Source organism: Chrysemys picta, chromosome 1 (genome assembly GCF_011386835.1).
Source record: "Chrysemys picta bellii isolate R12L10 chromosome 1, ASM1138683v2, whole genome shotgun sequence".
Taxonomy (NCBI): domain Eukaryota; kingdom Metazoa; phylum Chordata; order Testudines; family Emydidae; genus Chrysemys; species Chrysemys picta.
Genome location: NC_088791.1, coordinates 343972706 through 343989126, shown reverse-complemented (window position 1 = coordinate 343989126; position 16421 = coordinate 343972706). Strand labels below are relative to the sequence as shown.

General features: G+C 56.9%; 1 long non-coding RNA gene across 1 annotated transcript; it reads right to left on the bottom strand.

Annotated features, from left to right (window-relative positions):
• Positions 1 to 5564: 5564 nt before the first annotated feature.
• LOC135980961 (uncharacterized) lies at positions 5565 to 13731 on the bottom strand. The gene is made up of 5 exons (XR_010597922.1): positions 9140 to 13731; positions 8916 to 9007; positions 8465 to 8528; positions 6040 to 6091; positions 5565 to 5645 (listed from the first exon to the last, which is right to left on the bottom strand). It is a non-coding gene; the product is annotated as an uncharacterized LOC135980961 (long non-coding RNA).
• Between the last annotated feature and the right edge of the window lie 2690 nt (positions 13732 to 16421).

Below are 16421 nucleotides of genomic sequence, written 5' to 3'. Positions count from 1 at the left end.
GGTCCAGCAGCCTGGGAACTGGAGGCAGAGGAAGGGAAGGGGATGCAGCCAGGAGAGGAGGCTGCAGAAGCTGCAGCAGGAGCACAGAGGCAGGTGCCCTTCAAGTCTCTCAATGGGGCACTAATGTGAACTAACGGTGCAGTGCAGTGCCCCAGCCACCAGGGATTAGCCTGGGACAGGGGGCAGTGTGTTCTGACCACAGCGAAGGGACGTCTCTGCATGGAAAGGGCCTGGGGCAGGTCGTGCATCGTCAATGGGGTGGGAGTTTGGGGCTTGCAGCCTAATGGTCTCTCCCAGGGGGAGCTGCCTGCAATAACAGATGTGATCCAACCGCTGCAGCTAGACAGGAGGAGAATGAGGTGAGGCCCCAATGAGACCAGGCTGCTTGACTGAGCCCAGGACAGGGAAACCTGCCCTCTAACATAGGGACGGCCTGGAAGGGGCACCCCAGGCAACAGACATGAGAAACACCCTGGGGCAGGGTTACCCTGTACCCCTCTACTGGACTGCCCCCTACAGGCCAAGATAGGAATTACTGTGTGTCATAGATCCTAACTGGTCCCTTGGGTATGAGCCCACCAGATGCTAGAGCCTGTAGGGCCCAGTGCGTGAGGCATCTTCAGCCCCGTCTCCAAGTCGCAGCTGAGCATCTGCTGCACAACACGGCAGCAACTCCCCCGCGGGAGACGGGCGCCAAAGCCGAGCATTGGCCCAGTGCTATGCCAGGCTCCACAGCCTGCTTCTGCACCACTGGGAACAGCTTCACCAGGAGAGAGACCCCAGAGCCTGGGGCCTGGGCACTCTCCTGGGAGGTGGGAGCAGGGTTCGAGGCCCTGCCCCACATCAGGCAGAGGGGGGATTTGGATCCGGGTGAGAGCTCTGATTCCTGGGCTATTGCGCAGGGGCCACCACCACTAAGTGTAAGCGCCTCACAGACTTCAACAGTGGAAAAGTAGATGCCTAGGGGCTTTAGGTGCCTACAGGGTAGCAGCTGAGTGGGCTTTTGTGAATGCTAGTGGTGCCTAATTGTTGGATTTAGGTGTCTAACTGCCCCTTTAGGCACCGACAGGGTTGTCTACACGGCGCCGCAGTCCGCTCTATGGGGGTGGGAGTTGTGCAGCACTCGCACGTCGCACTCTAGCCAGCCCGTGTAGACCCCGCTGGTGGGAACTAAAGGTACCTAATGCACATTGATGCCCTCCTGAAACAGGCCTGCTGGAGGGTGCAGGGTCTGCTCCCGGCTAGTAGCCTGGTGGACACTGGCCACCGTGGTGAAAGGACTGGAGTGGAGAGACAAAGCTGGTGAGCAGCAGAGGGGAGGGCACCCTGCACCCTCCTGTGGGGCAGAGCCGTGGGCCCAGGCTGGGGAGCTCTGCAAGCTTTAGGCCTCATACTCCTATGGGCAGTGGATTTGCCCTGCGCAGGGTTGTGCCTATATGGCACTGTCTAGTCAGTGGGGTTCTTCTTTACGTAATGTATTGGAGGAGCCGCATACGGAACATATACACCTCGAGTGCCATACCAGAGGCTTCACCTGTCGCGTCCTTACCCTGCCCAGTTAAGCCATTCCTTGCCACGCAGATGCTCTTTTCTGCAGGCAGCTTCACTGGACCAGGCGCATTCTGCGGCTGCGCCCTTAGCAGTCCTGCCCCGAATCCCAGGTGAAAGGTGTTAGTCTGTACAAAGGAACGTCAGCGACCTAATCACAGCCTGGGATCTAAATGCTCCTAATCCCTCCAGCGGCAGCGTGGCAGCTGGCATTTATGATGGGCAAGAGTGGAATTCCAGCCCCAGGGCGCTGGACACCCACATGCGCTCTGGGATGTGCTGACTGCCATGCTGTGAATCCCAGAAGTAGGTCCCAGAGGTGGCACTGTTGGAGAGCAACCCCAGTCCATCTGTGTTTCTGATTGTTTCAGGAAGTCCTCAGATATGAGGGGGTGGTACTTCCTGGCCAGCCAGTCAAAAGTGTTAGTGTCACCAGGAGATAAACCTCTCTCCCAGACCACACCCTCTGATCCACCTCTTCCACTCCAGATCCAAAAAACCCAGCTATCAGGTCTTGTCAAATGGCACCTGGACACACAAGCCGGAACTCGGACTGGCCAGGTGGCAACCCTAATCCTCCATGAATTTATCTAGTTCTTTTTTGAACCCTGTTATAGTTTTGGCCTTCACAACATCCTCTGGCAAGGAGTTCCACAGGTTGACTGTGCGCTTGTGAAGAGACTGTGCACAGTGTGAAGACTGATCCCATTGATAGATTGTCAGCTCTTCACGGCAGGGATTGTCTTTTGTGTTGTGTTTGTGCAGCACCTGGCACAATGGGGCCTAGTCCATCACTGGAGCGCCTAAATCGTATGGTAATATAAATAACAAACACATATACAGCACCTGGCACAATGGACTGGGGCCGTTAGGTCCTACTGAAATCCAAATAAATAATAATAATAATAACAGATTTGAATTGCACTGGGCATAGGGCCAGAAACCTATGCCCTAGGGAACCACTGGTGTCAAGAACCTAGCTCTGGGTCTGTTATTGTCCGTGTCCTTAGCTGCTCTTGTCAACACAAAGCTGAACCGGGGGTGTTTTGGTGGCACTCTCTCTGGAGCTGCCTGTATTGTTAACAGTTTGCAGGTGAAATACAGTCCAGAGCCGAACTTGCCGTGATCTATAGTCTGGAAGGTTTGTTTCCTGCCACGGCTCCGTGTTTGATGTGGCTCTCGGGAGGTCAGTGAGAACGTTTGCATTCCCATGAGTCACCCTGTGGCTTGAGCAATGCAGAACAGGTGTGTTTTCCCCACAGACAAGTAAGCAGAGGTGGGGATCATTTATCCTGTTACCTCTGCATGGGGCAGAGAGAATTAAAGCTCTCCAAGTGTTTCAGGCTTTTATCTACACATGAACAGGAGGAGGAACAGGAGCAGGCCGTGATGTCAGAGAATGCCAATGTGTAGGAGCATCTGCGGGCACCTGAGGATTTGTTTTTGCAAGACCTTTTAACTCATGATTGTTTACCTCCTCATCAAATGTCATTCAGATTTGGTCTGATTTCCCCCTGGCCAACTATGAATCTTCCAGCCTGCACTGCTTGGAATGCAGGAGCTGGAGGTCCTTTGTGTCAATACTGAGGCAGTGGGGCTAGGGAGCGCTCTGCTGCTGGACCACCTGCCGGAGGAGCCGTAAAACTGAGATCCCAATCAGGCGTCGTTGCTGAAGATCCCACACCACTTTTTGCCAGAATTGGGGGGTTACCCCTACTCTCCTGGCTAAATTTCTAGGTAGGAGATGAATCAAAGGTGGGCAAAGCAGAAGATGAGGTAGAGAGCAAGGGAGGGAGGAAACAGGTGGGACCAGAGAACGAGGAACAAAGATGGAGGGAGAGAGACAGGCAAGGAAGAGGAACAGATAGAATGACCCACAGGGCAGGGGAAAGGGTGATTTGTGATGAAGACAGAATGATAAAATGGAGCAAGAAAACAGAGAGTGGGCAGAGCTGGGGTATGTCGCTTGTAGGTGTTTCTTCTTGAGAGAAGGCGGCTTGTGTTGCAGGTAGGGTTGCCAAGCCTCCAGGATTGGCTTGGTGTCTCCATGAATTCAAGATTAATCTTTCATTAAGAATTATGTCATGTTATGAAACCTTCAGGAATACGTCCAACCTAAATTGGCAACCCACGAGGAGGAAGTACATTTCCCCCTGCCAAGGGTTAGACGCAGAGGCAGTAGGGCCAACACCCCATGTTCAAAAATCATGTCATGTCCCCCAAATCATGAGGTTAATAAATCAATAAATGATTTGCTCTCTGGTTTTTGAGCCTTTGGAGTTCACATTTTCAAGTATTTACCGACACCCATAAAATCTAGAGCGACTCACTTGAAAGAAAGGAAGAAGAAAGCTGAGATTCTCCTTCAAAATGTCTGGCTGAGTTTTCGAAAGGAAAGGCTGAACTTGCTCCACTGTGAGCCAACAGGCACCACTTGGAACTCCAGCCATTGATCAGACTACAGCAGCCCCCCGGCTTTGCCCCCTGCCCCCGAAAGTCAGCGTTAGGGCTGCTGACTTTCTAATCACACAAAACCGAACACCCCTGCCCTAACCCTTCTCCAAGGCCCCTTCCATTGCCACCCCATCACCGAGGCCCTGCCCCGCCCCGTCTCCGAGGCCCCACCCCCGCTCACTCCATTGCCCCCGCCCTCTGTCACTCGCTCTCCCCCACCCTCACTCCACTCCCTCATTTTCACCGGGCTGGGGCAGGTGGTTGGGGAGTGGGAGGGGGTGAGGGCTTCGGCTGGGGGTGTGGGCTCTGGGGTGGGGCCAGGGATGAGAGGTTCGGAGTGTGGGAGGGGTCTGGGCTGAGGCAGGGGGTTGGGGTGTGGGAGGGGACATGGGCTTTGGGGTGGGGGTGCAGGTTCTGGACTGGGGCCAGAAATGAGGGGTTCAGGGTGTGGGAGGTGGATGCAGGCTGGGGCAGGATGTTGGGGTCTGAGGGTGAGGGCTCCAGCTGGGGGTGTGGGCTCCGGGCTGGTGACGAGGAGTTTGGAGTGCCGGAGGGGGTCCAAGTTGCGGCAGGGGGGTGGGACGGGGGTTTCAGGAAAGAGTTTGGGTGAGGGCTGGGGTTCAGGGCTGGGGCAGGAGGTTGGGGTGCGGGAGGAGGGTCCAGCTGGGGGTGTGGGCTCTGGGATGGGGCTGGGAATGACGGGTGGGGGAAGGGGTTCAGTGCTGGGGCAGGCAGTTGGAATGTGGGGGGTGGTGAGGGCTCCGGCTGGGGGTGTGGGCTCTGGGGTGCGGCTGGGGTGAGGGGCTTGGGGTGCAGGGGAGGCTCAGGGCTGGGGTAGGGTGTTGCGATGTTGCGGGGGGTGCAGACTCTGGGAGGGAATCATAGAGTCATAGAATATCAGGGGTGGAAGAGACCTCAGGAGGTATCTAGTCCAACCCCCTGCTCAAAGCAGGACCAATCCCCAAGCTTGGGTGCAGGAGGGGGCTCAGAGCTGGGGCAGGGGGTTGGGGTGCAGGAGGGGTTTTGGAGTGCGGGCTCCGGGTGGTGTTTACCTCAGCTGGTTCCAGGGAAAGGGCGACATGTCCCTTGGCTCCTCGGCGGAGGCGCAGTCAGGCAGCTCTGCACGCTGTCGCCACCCTCAGGTGCCACCCCTGCAGCTCCCATTGGCCGCGGCTCCCAGGCAATGGGAGATGAGGAGCCAGCGCTCGGGATGGGGGCTGTGCATGGGGCTGCGGCCGTCCCTCCATCTAGGAGCCGAGGGACATGTCGCTGCTTGCGGGGAGACGCGCGGAGCCAGGTAGGGAGCCTGCCAGCCTCACGCCAACCGGACTTTTGACAGCCCAGTCAGCAGTGCTGACCGGAGCCGCCAGGGTCCCTTTTTGAGCGGGTGTTCCGGTCGAAAACCGGACACTTGGCAACCCTAGACAGGATGCTGGCAGCCAGCAAGATTCCTCTACTATTAAAGGTGCAGTTTCCAGAAAAGAGAAGGCCGACATCTCAGTCACATGGCTACACGCGGCCTAGTGCACAGTGAGGAAAGTTGGCCGCACACACTTGGAAATCAGCAGCAGCTTTATTATGCAACAAACAACTCGATGCCATGTTAACTCTGGCCCGTCCTTCTGTGACGCTTGGAAAGGCTCCTATGAGAGGGGGGAAAAAAACCACAGTAAAAACAATGATCTTCAGATACATATTGATTTTCCAAACTCTCTGTTTCTATCCATCCAGCTTGCATCTAATCACTCTACACTCATATTAAAGCAACCATCGTTTCCACCTGAAAGGACCACGTTTCCTGCCCCTCTAGGGTTACAGGGGTGTACCCAGGGCCAGCACAACCCATTAGGCAACCTAGGCGGTTGCCTTGGGCGCTAACATTTGGGGGGCGGCGACCGCGGCGGCCGGATCTTCGTCTGCCCCTGTTGTCGTCGGTATTTTGGGGACGGGACCTTCCGCCACCTAGGGCGGCAAAAACGCTGGCGGCGCTCCTGGGTGTACCTAGAGCTGTAGTGCACGGCCCGTGTCTGTGCTTACCTCGCTAGTCCTGGAACAGCTCCTCGGGAAACAGCACCTCAGCCCTTCTGGCCTGGAATAGGAAGAGCAAGGATTAATCATTCAAACACATAACAGCCCATGTCACCGTGGGGCTGAAGGGCTCCTGCTACTCAGACTGCATCAATGGGCACAGAGACCGGACATAATCTGATTCGCTGCAAAGGGACCTAAGAGGAGAAAAACGTAGGGGAGGCAGAGCATCAGCGCCACCCTGTGGTGAGTGGCTTACATGACTAGTTTCTGTCTTACTTTTTTGGAAGAACAATACAAAGTCCTAACTAAGGGGGAACTGTTTCCTTGCAGTGAGCCCAGGACGAATTCCCACCAGAGGGGCTGCTGCTGGGCTAGGGTGTTAACTTGGACCATGCCTTCCTTTGCAATCCCCAAGCCTCTTCAAGCGCAGTCAATTAGGACTCCAGGAACAGAGGTGGTTGCTTTGGGTAGGTCTACACTTGGGGCTATTTCGACCCCGCTAGCACGGGTGTAACAGCAGTGTAGATGGTGAGGACTGGCTAAGGCAAGTAAAGGGACGCTTGAACCCTATGGCTATGCACCCTACATGCCCATTCAGGGCCTCCCCAGTCTACGCTGCTATATTTAGTAGGGTAGAGTCCTGCCCCTTCCCCGCTGCCAGAGCCTTTCCCCACGGCAGTGAAAGATTCCAGGCAAACCAACAGGCTGCTTTAATGGTTAACGTGGTCTTGCCTCCAGCTTTCCTGTCTTCGTTTTAAGCAATTGTCCCGGCCTCCGGAGAATGTGAATAACTCCCGTAGGCTCGCTGATCACCGGGACCACACTCGCCCGGAGCCTTCCCCTTGCCATCAGCTCCCTCACTCCGTGCCCATAACTCTCCTCCCACAGTCCAGGGACCAGTTATTTTGCCCTTTGCTGTATTTTGTCTAGAGTCTCCTCTGTAAATGTGTGTGTGTGTGTGAGGGTGGGGTGGGGGAGGGGTGAGAATTGCCATATGAAAGGTGGTGAGGAGAGAGCTTGTCTCTAGCTCTACAGAGCTTTGATCTCCTTGCTGTGATTCATACCCCTACTGCTGCGGAATAGAGGTGAAGGAGGCATGACCTAGTCTAGTGGCACTAGCCCATTTCAGTCATGAGGACAGAGGTTGCTGTGCTCTGGGTTTATCCTGCCAGCCTGGGGCTGGCCAATCACTGTACTGTTATGTAATAAGGGTCCCCTGTGGAACGCATAATGAGCTAGCCAGGGTCAAAGGTTACTTGGTCCGTCCTCAGCCATGAATTTTAGCAGGCGGATGCTGCTCCTCCTTGTTTTCTCCTCTTTGTGGACTTTGGCGGTGCCCAGCAGTTCGTGTGTTGGGGGATCAACAAGGAAAAAAGAAGTTTAGCGACAGCAGAGAAAGGGGAACCCTGGATTAGCTTTATTCCAGCTCAATCATCACACCATTAATGATGGAAATGGTCTCTGCTCTGTCCTTTGTAGGGCTCAAAGAACACATTCCCTTCTCTATGGGCCTGGGCCAAAGCCCATTAAAGACAACAGAGAGACTGACTTCTGTGAGCTTTGTTTGGATCAGGCCACCTTGAACAAAGAGGGGTTGGACTCATTCCTGCGTCACTAGGCTTAGCCTATAACCATCTCACTGTCCACTATTTCCTTTGACTGACGGGCTGGTCTCACCCTCACTCAGTTCCCGGACTAAGGAACTGGATCTGGGGAGTTTGTACCCAATATCCCCCACCTCCTCCCTCTTTACATCTGAGGGTCTCTCTGATGAGTCCTTGCTGAGGACTGTCAAGTCATATTGCCCAGGCCTGATCTTCTTTGACTAAACACCAGGAAATACGGGCTTCCAGGGCTCCATCTGTGTCTTTGCATTAACCAGGTGTATCTTCCTGCCTCATTTAACTACCAGGCTCCTCTGATCAGCGAAGCAGCAGAAAAGCTTCCTGACTCAGGATACAGAGTAACTCTGCTGCTCAGTGCAGCATCTGCCAACCTGCCAGCCTTCAGGCCCAGCCTGTGATATGGTTCTGCAGATCCTAGGCTCAGTGCAGATCCTGGCAGCTGCGTGGGAATGTGCCTGAAAGCCGCTTTTGTGAGCCACCCCCACTAACTTGGAGGCCATCTGGCCACTGGGCCAGCCCCCAGCATAAAGCAGAGAAGCCTCGGGGATGCCGCAGCCATGCCCCCTCTCCCTTGGGAACACCTCCCTCTCCTGAGGCTGGGAGGAGGGTGGTGTTGGAGCCATTACAACAGGCCGATGGCGCCCATTACAGAAGAGGATCATCACACAGTGGATGACCAAAGTACACAGTACAAATTAGATCCCATTGGTGCCATGACAGGGCCTCTGCGTCCCCATTGCCATCTCCTTGACCCACACCCTGGGACCTCTGCTTCCTCACTGCACTAACCTAAGGATATTACTTACGTTCACGTACCAAGTCCAGGTCTTCTGATCTGGGTCTGTCTGCCGGCGTGCTCGACAGTGCACCCTATGGAATCAACACAACGGCTCTCCTGTCAATGCTTACATTCTCCAGGGAGAACTTTCAGAGGTTCAGCCTCTCAACAAAGAGAGCAGTTTTCAAGACGTCTCACGGGAAATCAAACTCAGTCACAATCTGGGAAATTACCGAGGGACTGATGGCTGAATGCTACGCTAGTTCCACTGTTCCAGAGGGATTTCCTCAGAAGTATCTGGATGATTATGGTTTCAACACAACCCCTGCCTTTTACATAAACCCCAGGCCACCCCACTTACAGGTCAAGAAATGAGGATGCAAGGTGCCCCAGACATACATATGGGGCGCTGCCAGTTGTGAGAATATGGGACTGAGCAACGCTCTGCAATCTCAGTTCAACAAGTCAACAAAACTTACCTCAGCAAAGAAGGCAACTGAGGTGAGCGTGTGCTTCTTCCTGCCCCACTTGGGCCTTGGGCCTGAAATCCTTCCCTCTCTCATGTGGGGCTCTGGAACATAAATACCCATGAGTAACAGGGACAGCAAGCTCTACAGAGCAAATCCATACGGCAGATGGTAGAAAGAATAGCTTATACTATCTATCTATCTGTCTATCTATCATTACATGTTAATTCACTTACAGCATCTAGGCCTCCCCATTGTAGCTGAATGGCTCACAGTCAGAAGCTGGGATGTATCTGTTGAGGGGCTGGATTGTAGGATGAGAGTCCATGCATAGGCTCAGGCCAATATCTTCCTATGTCACTGTCCAAAGTCTGGCACTAACATTCATATTCAGGCATCTAAACGAGTGGATTCATTTTCAGAGGAGCTGAACAGCCACGGCTTCGGCAGATTCGAGTGAGAAGTTCTTGGTATTCAGCATTTGAGAAAAGTCAGGCCATTTATTTAGGTGCCTGAGTGCGGCATTGCAGCCTCTCTCATGGGTCGTTTACAATGAATACGGAATCAACATCATCTCGGCACGACAACCAAGTTCAGGATCTAATCGAACTGTATCCTCGCTGTACTGCTGTACGGTTGTGAAACATTGGGACTGCGCCACTCAGAGTGGGCAAAGCTGGAGGCTTTCCACATAAAATGCCAACGTTGTATATTGGGCATAGAGTGGAACGACTTCATTTGTAAAGCAGATGTTTATGGTCGCTCCGGTCTACAGACTACTGGGGCCATTGTCCGCAGATGGCGTCTTATGCTTTTCAGAGGACATGTGGAGAGTATGCCACAAGACCAGGCCTGCACAACATACGGCCCGTGGGGGCCCACTGTGTGGCCCGCAGGGGGATTCTAAACCCCACGCACACAAAGTCCCGAGGCTGGCGTGGCGGCGTTTAGTGAGTCGGTGTGGCTCCCCTCCTGCCCAGAAGAGGGAGCACCCTTGCAGGCAGAGGAGTGGGTGGAGCCACCGCCGCCTGTTCCCGCCCCCTGGAAGTCAAGGGGCGGGACAGGAAGTATAAAGACCGGCCGCCAGAGCTCAGTCAGCCGCCAGCCACTGCAGGAAGCAGACGTGCGGCCGGGAGCTCCCGGCCGGGAGACCTCCGAGGCCCGAGGACAGTACCCTGACTGGCCGGAGCTGCCCCGGGCCCGCTATGAGGAGGAGCCGCCGGAGCCCGTCTGCTCCCGTCGTTGGGAGGAACCCTTGGAACCCCCCCACACTAACCCTGAAGGCGAGACCGCACCAGAACCCCTCCGCCCCTGCTGCTACCCGGAGGAGCCGCCCGAGTGCAATTGGCCTGATTTCCCTGCGGAGCTGCCGGACCTGCCACCAAGCCCTGGCCGAGAGGAGCCCATGATGGTGGACTGGCCCGGGCCCGGTGCCACGAGCGAGGTAGGCCCTGAGGGGGAACCTGGAAGTAGCCCAGGGGTAGCCGACCCCGGTCAGGCTGCAGACGAATGTGAGCCAATGTCAGTGTGTTTCGGTGAGGATACCCCATTGACCAGCAGCTGTAGTAACCGCTGCTAGGGCCCCGGGCTGGAACGCAGTGGAGTGAGTGGGCCTGCGTTCCCCCCTGCCACCCCTGCTCACGGATGGCAGGCTTCCCCCTCACCTAACGCTCGGCTGTAGGAGCCTAGGCGTACCTTAACTGTTTGCTCGCTCAGCCCCTGCATCTAAGGGCCTGAGCTATAACTGTGTGTGCCCCACCCTGATCCAGGGCCTGGGTTCCTTAACTGTTTGCTCGCTCAGCCCCTGCCCCCTAGGGCCGGAGCAACACCTGTGTGTGCCCCGCCCTGATCCAGGGTCCGGGCTCTTTACCTGTTTGCTCGCTCAGCCCCTGCACCCAAGGGCCTGAGCTATAACTGTGTGTGGCCCGCCCTGATCCAGGGCCTGTGCTCCCTAACTGTTGTCTGCTCAGCCCCTGCACCGGAGGGCCTGAGCCCCGAACTAACTGTTGTCGGCTCAGCCCCTGCACCGGAGGGCCTGAGCCCCGAACTAACTGTTGTCGGCTCAGCCCCTGCACCGGAGGGCCTGAGCCCCGAACTAACTGTTGTCGGCTCAGCCCCTGCACCGGAGGGCCTGAGCCCCGAACTAACTGTTGTCTGCTCAGCCCCTGCACCGGAGGGCCTGAGCCCCGAACTAACTGTTGTCTGCTCAGCCCCTGCACCGGAGGGCCTGAGCCCCGAACTACCTGTTGTCGGCTCAGCCCCTGCACCGGAGGGCCTGAGCCCCAAACTAACTGTTGTCGGCTCAGCCCCTGCACCAGAGGGCCTGAGCCTTAAATTAACTGTTGTCGGCTCAGCCCCTGCACCAGAGGGCCTGAGCCTTAAATTAACTGTTGTCGGCTCAGCCCCTGCACCAGAGGGCCTGAGCCCCGAACTAACTGTTGTCGGCTCAGCCCCTGCACCAGAGGGCCTGAGCCCCGAACTAACTGTTGTCGGCTCAGCCCCTGCAGTGGAGGGCCTGAGCCCCGAACTAACTGTTGTCGGCTCAGCCCCTGCACCGGAGGGCCTGAGCCCCGAACTAACTGTTGTCTGCTCAGCCCCTGCACCGGAGGGCCTGAGCCCCGAACTACCTGTTGTCGGCTCAGCCCCTGCACCGGAGGGCCTGAGCCCCAAACTAACTGTTGTCGGCTCAGCCCCTGCACCAGAGGGCCTGAGCCTTAAATTAACTGTTGTCGGCTCAGCCCCTGCACCAGAGGGCCTGAGCCTTAAATTAACTGTTGTCGGCTCAGCCCCTGCACCAGAGGGCCTGAGCCCCGAACTAACTGTTGTCGGCTCAGCCCCTGCACCAGAGGGCCTGAGCCCCGAACTAACTGTTGTCGGCTCAGCCCCTGCAGTGGAGGGCCTGAGCCCCGAACTAATTGTTGTCGGCTCAGCCCCTGCACCGGAGGGCCTGAGCCCCGAACTAACTGTTGTCGGCTCAGCCCCTGCACCGGAGGGCCTGAGCCTTAAATTAACTGTTGTCGGCTCAGCCCCTGCACCAGAGGGCCTGAGCCTTAAATTAACTGTTGTCAGCTCAGCCCCTGCACCAGAGGGCCTGAGCCCCGAACTAACTGTTGTCGGCTCAGCCCCTGCACCGGAGGGCCTGAGCCCCGAACTAACTGTTGTCGGCTCAGCCCCTGCACCGGAGGGCCTGAGTCTTAAATTAACTGTTGTCGGCTCAGCCCCTGCACCAGAGGGCCTGAGCCTTAAATTAACTGTTGTCGGCTCAGCCCCTGCACCAGAGGGCCTGAGCCTTAAATTAACTGTTGTCGGCTCAGCCCCTGCACCAGAGGGCCTGAGCCCCGAACTAACTGTTGTCGGCTCAGCCCCTGCACCAGAGGGCCTGAGCCCCGAACTAACTGTTGTCGGCTCAGCCCCTGCAGTGGAGGGCCTGAGCCCCGAACTAACCGTTGTCGGCTCAGCCCCTGCACCGGAGGGCCTGAGCCCCGAACTAACTGTTGTCGACTCAGCCCCTGCACCGGAGGGCCTGAGCCTTAAATTAACTGTTGTCGGCTCAGCCCCTGCACCAGAGGGCCTGAGCCTTAAATTAACTGTTGTCAGCTCAGCCCCTGCACCAGAGGGCCTGAGCCCCGAACTAACTGTTGTCGGCTCAGCCCCTGCACCGGAGGGCCTGAGCCTTAAATTAACTGTTGTCGGCTCAGCCCCTGCACCGGAGGGCCTGAGCCTTAAATTAACTGTTGTCGGCTCAGCCCCTGCACCGGAGGGCCTGAGCCTTAAATTAACTGTTGTCGGCTCAGCCCCTGCACCAGAGGGCCTGAGCCTTAAATTAACTGTTGTCAGCTCAGCCCCTGCACCAGAGGGCCTGAGCCCCGAACTAACTGTTGTCGGCTCAGCCCCTGCACCGGAGGGCCTGAGCCCCGAACTAACTGTTGTCGGCTCAGCCCCTGCACCGGAGGGCCTGAGCCTTAAATTAACTGTTGTCGGCTCAGCCCCTGCACCAGAGGGCCTGAGCCTTAAATTAACTGTTGTCAGCTCAGCCCCTGCACCGGAGGGCCTGAGCCCCGAACTAACTGTTGTCGGCTCAGCCGCTGCACCGGAGGGCCTGAGCCCCGAACTAACTGTTGTCGGCTCAGCCCCTGCACCGGAGGGCCTGAGCCCCGAACTAACTGTTGTCGGCTCAGCCCCTGCACCGGAGGGCCTGAGCCTTAAATTAACTGTTGTCGGCTCAGCCCCTGCACTGGAGGGCCTGAGCCTTAAATTAACTGTTGTCGGCTCAGCCCCTGCACCAGAGGGCCTGAGCCTTAAATTAACTGTTGTCGGCTCAGCCCCTGCACCAGAGGGCCTGAGCCCCGAACTAACTGTTGTCGGCTCAGCCCCTGCACCAGAGGGCCTGAGCCCCGAACTAACTGTTGTAGGCTCAGCCCCTGCACCGGAGGGCCTGAGCCCCGAACTAACTGTTGTCGGCTCAGCCCCTGCACCGGAGGGCCTGAGCCTTAAATTAACTGTTGTCAGCTCAGTCCCTGCACCAGAGGGCCTGAGCCTTGAACTAACTGTTGTCTGCTCAGCCCCTGCACCAGCGGGCCTAAGCCCTGAACTCACGGTCGCCTGCTCAGCCCCTGTCTGAGGGCCTGAGCCCTGAGCTAGCTGTCGGTTTTGCTCCTCCCCTGCACCGGAGGACCAGAGCTTCTAAACTAACTGGCTGTTTACTTCCAGCAGTAGTGAGTCGGTGTGGCTCCCCTCCCGCCCAGGAGGGTTGAGACCCGGCACGGACCTATTACACGGTGCTTCCTGGGGCAGCTCCTGGTGGCGTGCCTGCCCGCCGACAGGAGCCAGCAATGCGGGACAAGGGGATGGAGCCCTCGCGTGCCGCCGCTGCGCCTCAAACCCCCCCCCGCCCCAAGTAGGACACGGAGCCCGCGCGCGCCGCTGCCCCTCCCCACTGCCCCAAGCGGGACACGGGCACGGAGCCCTCACTCCGTCAACCCCAGCGGGACACAGGGCTCTGCCACCGCCCCCGTCCTGAGCGCTTTTTGGCCTACTCCCCGCCCCTGGGACTCCTTCCCCATCCAACCCCCCGCGTTCCTTGATGCCCCCCCCCGGGATCCCTGCCTCATCCACCCCCTTCCCTGTCCCCTGACTGCCCTCCCCCGCCCCATCCAACTCCTCTCCTGATTCCCCATCCAACCACCCCTTCTCCCTGTCCCCTGACCACCCTTGGAACCCCTGCCCCTGACTGCCTCCCACCACCCCATCCAACCCCTGCTCCTTCCTGACTGCCCCCCGGTACCCTTGCCCCCATTCAATCCCCCTGTTCCCTGCCATCTGACTGCCCCGACCCCTATCCAGCCCCCCACCACCCCCCTGAACTCCCCTGCCCTCTATCCAGCACCCCGTCCCTGCTCCCTTACCGCACTGCCTGGAGGTGGCTGGCGGCGTTACAGCCACGCCGCTCGGCTGGAGCCGGGCCACGCTGCCACCGCGCAGTGCCTGGAACACCGGGTCAGTCTGAGCTTGCAGCCCCCCCGCTTCCCGCCAATCAGCTGTTCGCGCAGGAAGCCTGGGAGGGCTGAGAAGCAAGCGGCGGCTTCGTGCTCAGGCCCAGGGAGGCAGAGCGGAGGTGAGCTGGGGCGGGGAGCGGTTCCCCTGTGCGCCCCTCCCCCCGGGTTACCTGCTGTGGTGCGGACGGCTCCCCCACCCCAGCTCACCTCCGCTCCATCTCCGCCTCCCTGGGCTTGAGCACGAAGCCGCCGCTTGCTTCTCTGCCCTCCCAGGCTTCCCGCGCGAACAGCTGATTCGCGGGAAGCGGGGGGAGGAGGGGGAGAAGCGGGGCGGAGTGTTCAGAGGCGGAGTGGAGGTGAGCTGGGGCCGGGGAGCGGGGCGGAGAGCTGGAGCACCCATGGGGTCGGCTCTTAAGGCACCACTTTTGGATAATGTGCTCAGGGGGATCAGCCGCTCCCTCTGCTCCCCCCCAGCTATGGTCCTGGTCACTTCAACTTATCGGTTGTTAAATTTAGAAGCCCTTTTAGAACCGGTCCCGCGCAGGACAACTGGTTCTAAAAGGGCTTCTAAATTTAACAACCGGTTCCCACGAACCGGCTCCCGCTCACCACTGGAGACTCCCCTTGCCGCTCTCACCCTAGGAGCCAGAGACCTCCCAGCAGGGCTGGTGAGTGCGGCCAGGGAAGGGGGAAGGGTGTGGTGGAGTGAGTGTCTGGGAGGTTTGCGGGGGGTGCTGGGCTGTGAGGGTGTGGAGGCGCTGGGCAGTGGGGGAGGTTTGTGTGTTTTGGGGTGCTAGGCAGTGGGGGCCTGTTGGGGGGTGCTGGGCAGTGAGGGAGATCTCATAGACTCATAGACTCTAAGGTCAGAAGGGACCATTATGATCATCTAGTCTGACCTCCCACATGATGTGGGCCACAAAACCTGACCCACCCACTCCTGGAAGAATTCTCTCCCTTGACTTAGCTGTTGAACTCCCCAAATCATTATTTAAAGACTTCAAGTCGCTGAGAATCCTCAAGCAAGCGACCCCTGCCCCATACTGCGGAGGAAGGCGAAAAACCTTCAGGGCCTCTGCCAGTCTACCCTGGAGGAAAATTCCTTCCCGACCCCAAATATGGCCATCAGCTGAACCCCGAGCATGCGGGCAAGATTCTCTAGCCAGACCGCCTGGAAAAGTTCTCTGTAGTAACTTTTAATATCCCATCATTGACCATTGTTATTGATCTATTGACTAAAATCACTGTATCCCATCAAACCATCCCTTCCATAAACTTATCAAGCTTAATCTTAAAGCCAGAGAGGTCTTTCGTCCCCACTATTTCCCTTGAAAGGCTGTTCCAAAACTTCACCCCTCTGATGGTTAGAAACTGTCGTCTAATTTCGAGCCTAAACTTCCCGACGGCCAGTTTATATCCATTCGTTCTAGTGTCCACATTAGTACTGAGCTGAAATAATTCCTCTCCCTCCCTGGTATTTAAAGAGAGCAATCATATCCCCCCTCAGCCTTCTTTTGGTTAAGGTAAACAGACCTAGCTCCTCGAGTCCCCTTTCATACGGCAGATTTTCCATTCCTCGGATCATCCTAGTGGCCCTTCTCTGTACCCGTTCCAGTTTGATTTCATCCTTTTTAAACATGGGAGACCAGAACTGCACACAATACTCCAAATGAGGTCTCACCAGTGCCTTGTATAACGGAACCAGCACCTCTTTATCCCTACTAGAAATACCTCGCCTAATGCATCCCAAGACCGCATTAGGTTTTTTCACGGCCACATCACATTGCCGACTCATAGTCATCCTGCGATCAACCAGGACTCTGAGGTACTTCTCCTCTAATGCGTTACATCCAACTGATGCGTCCCCAGATTATAACTAAAATTCTTGTTAGTTATCCCTAAATGCATAACCTTACACTTCTCACTATTAAATTTCATCTTATTACTATTACTCCAGTTTACAAGGTCATCCAAATCTCCCTGGGGGATATCCCGATCCTTCTCCGAATTGGCAATACCTCCCAAC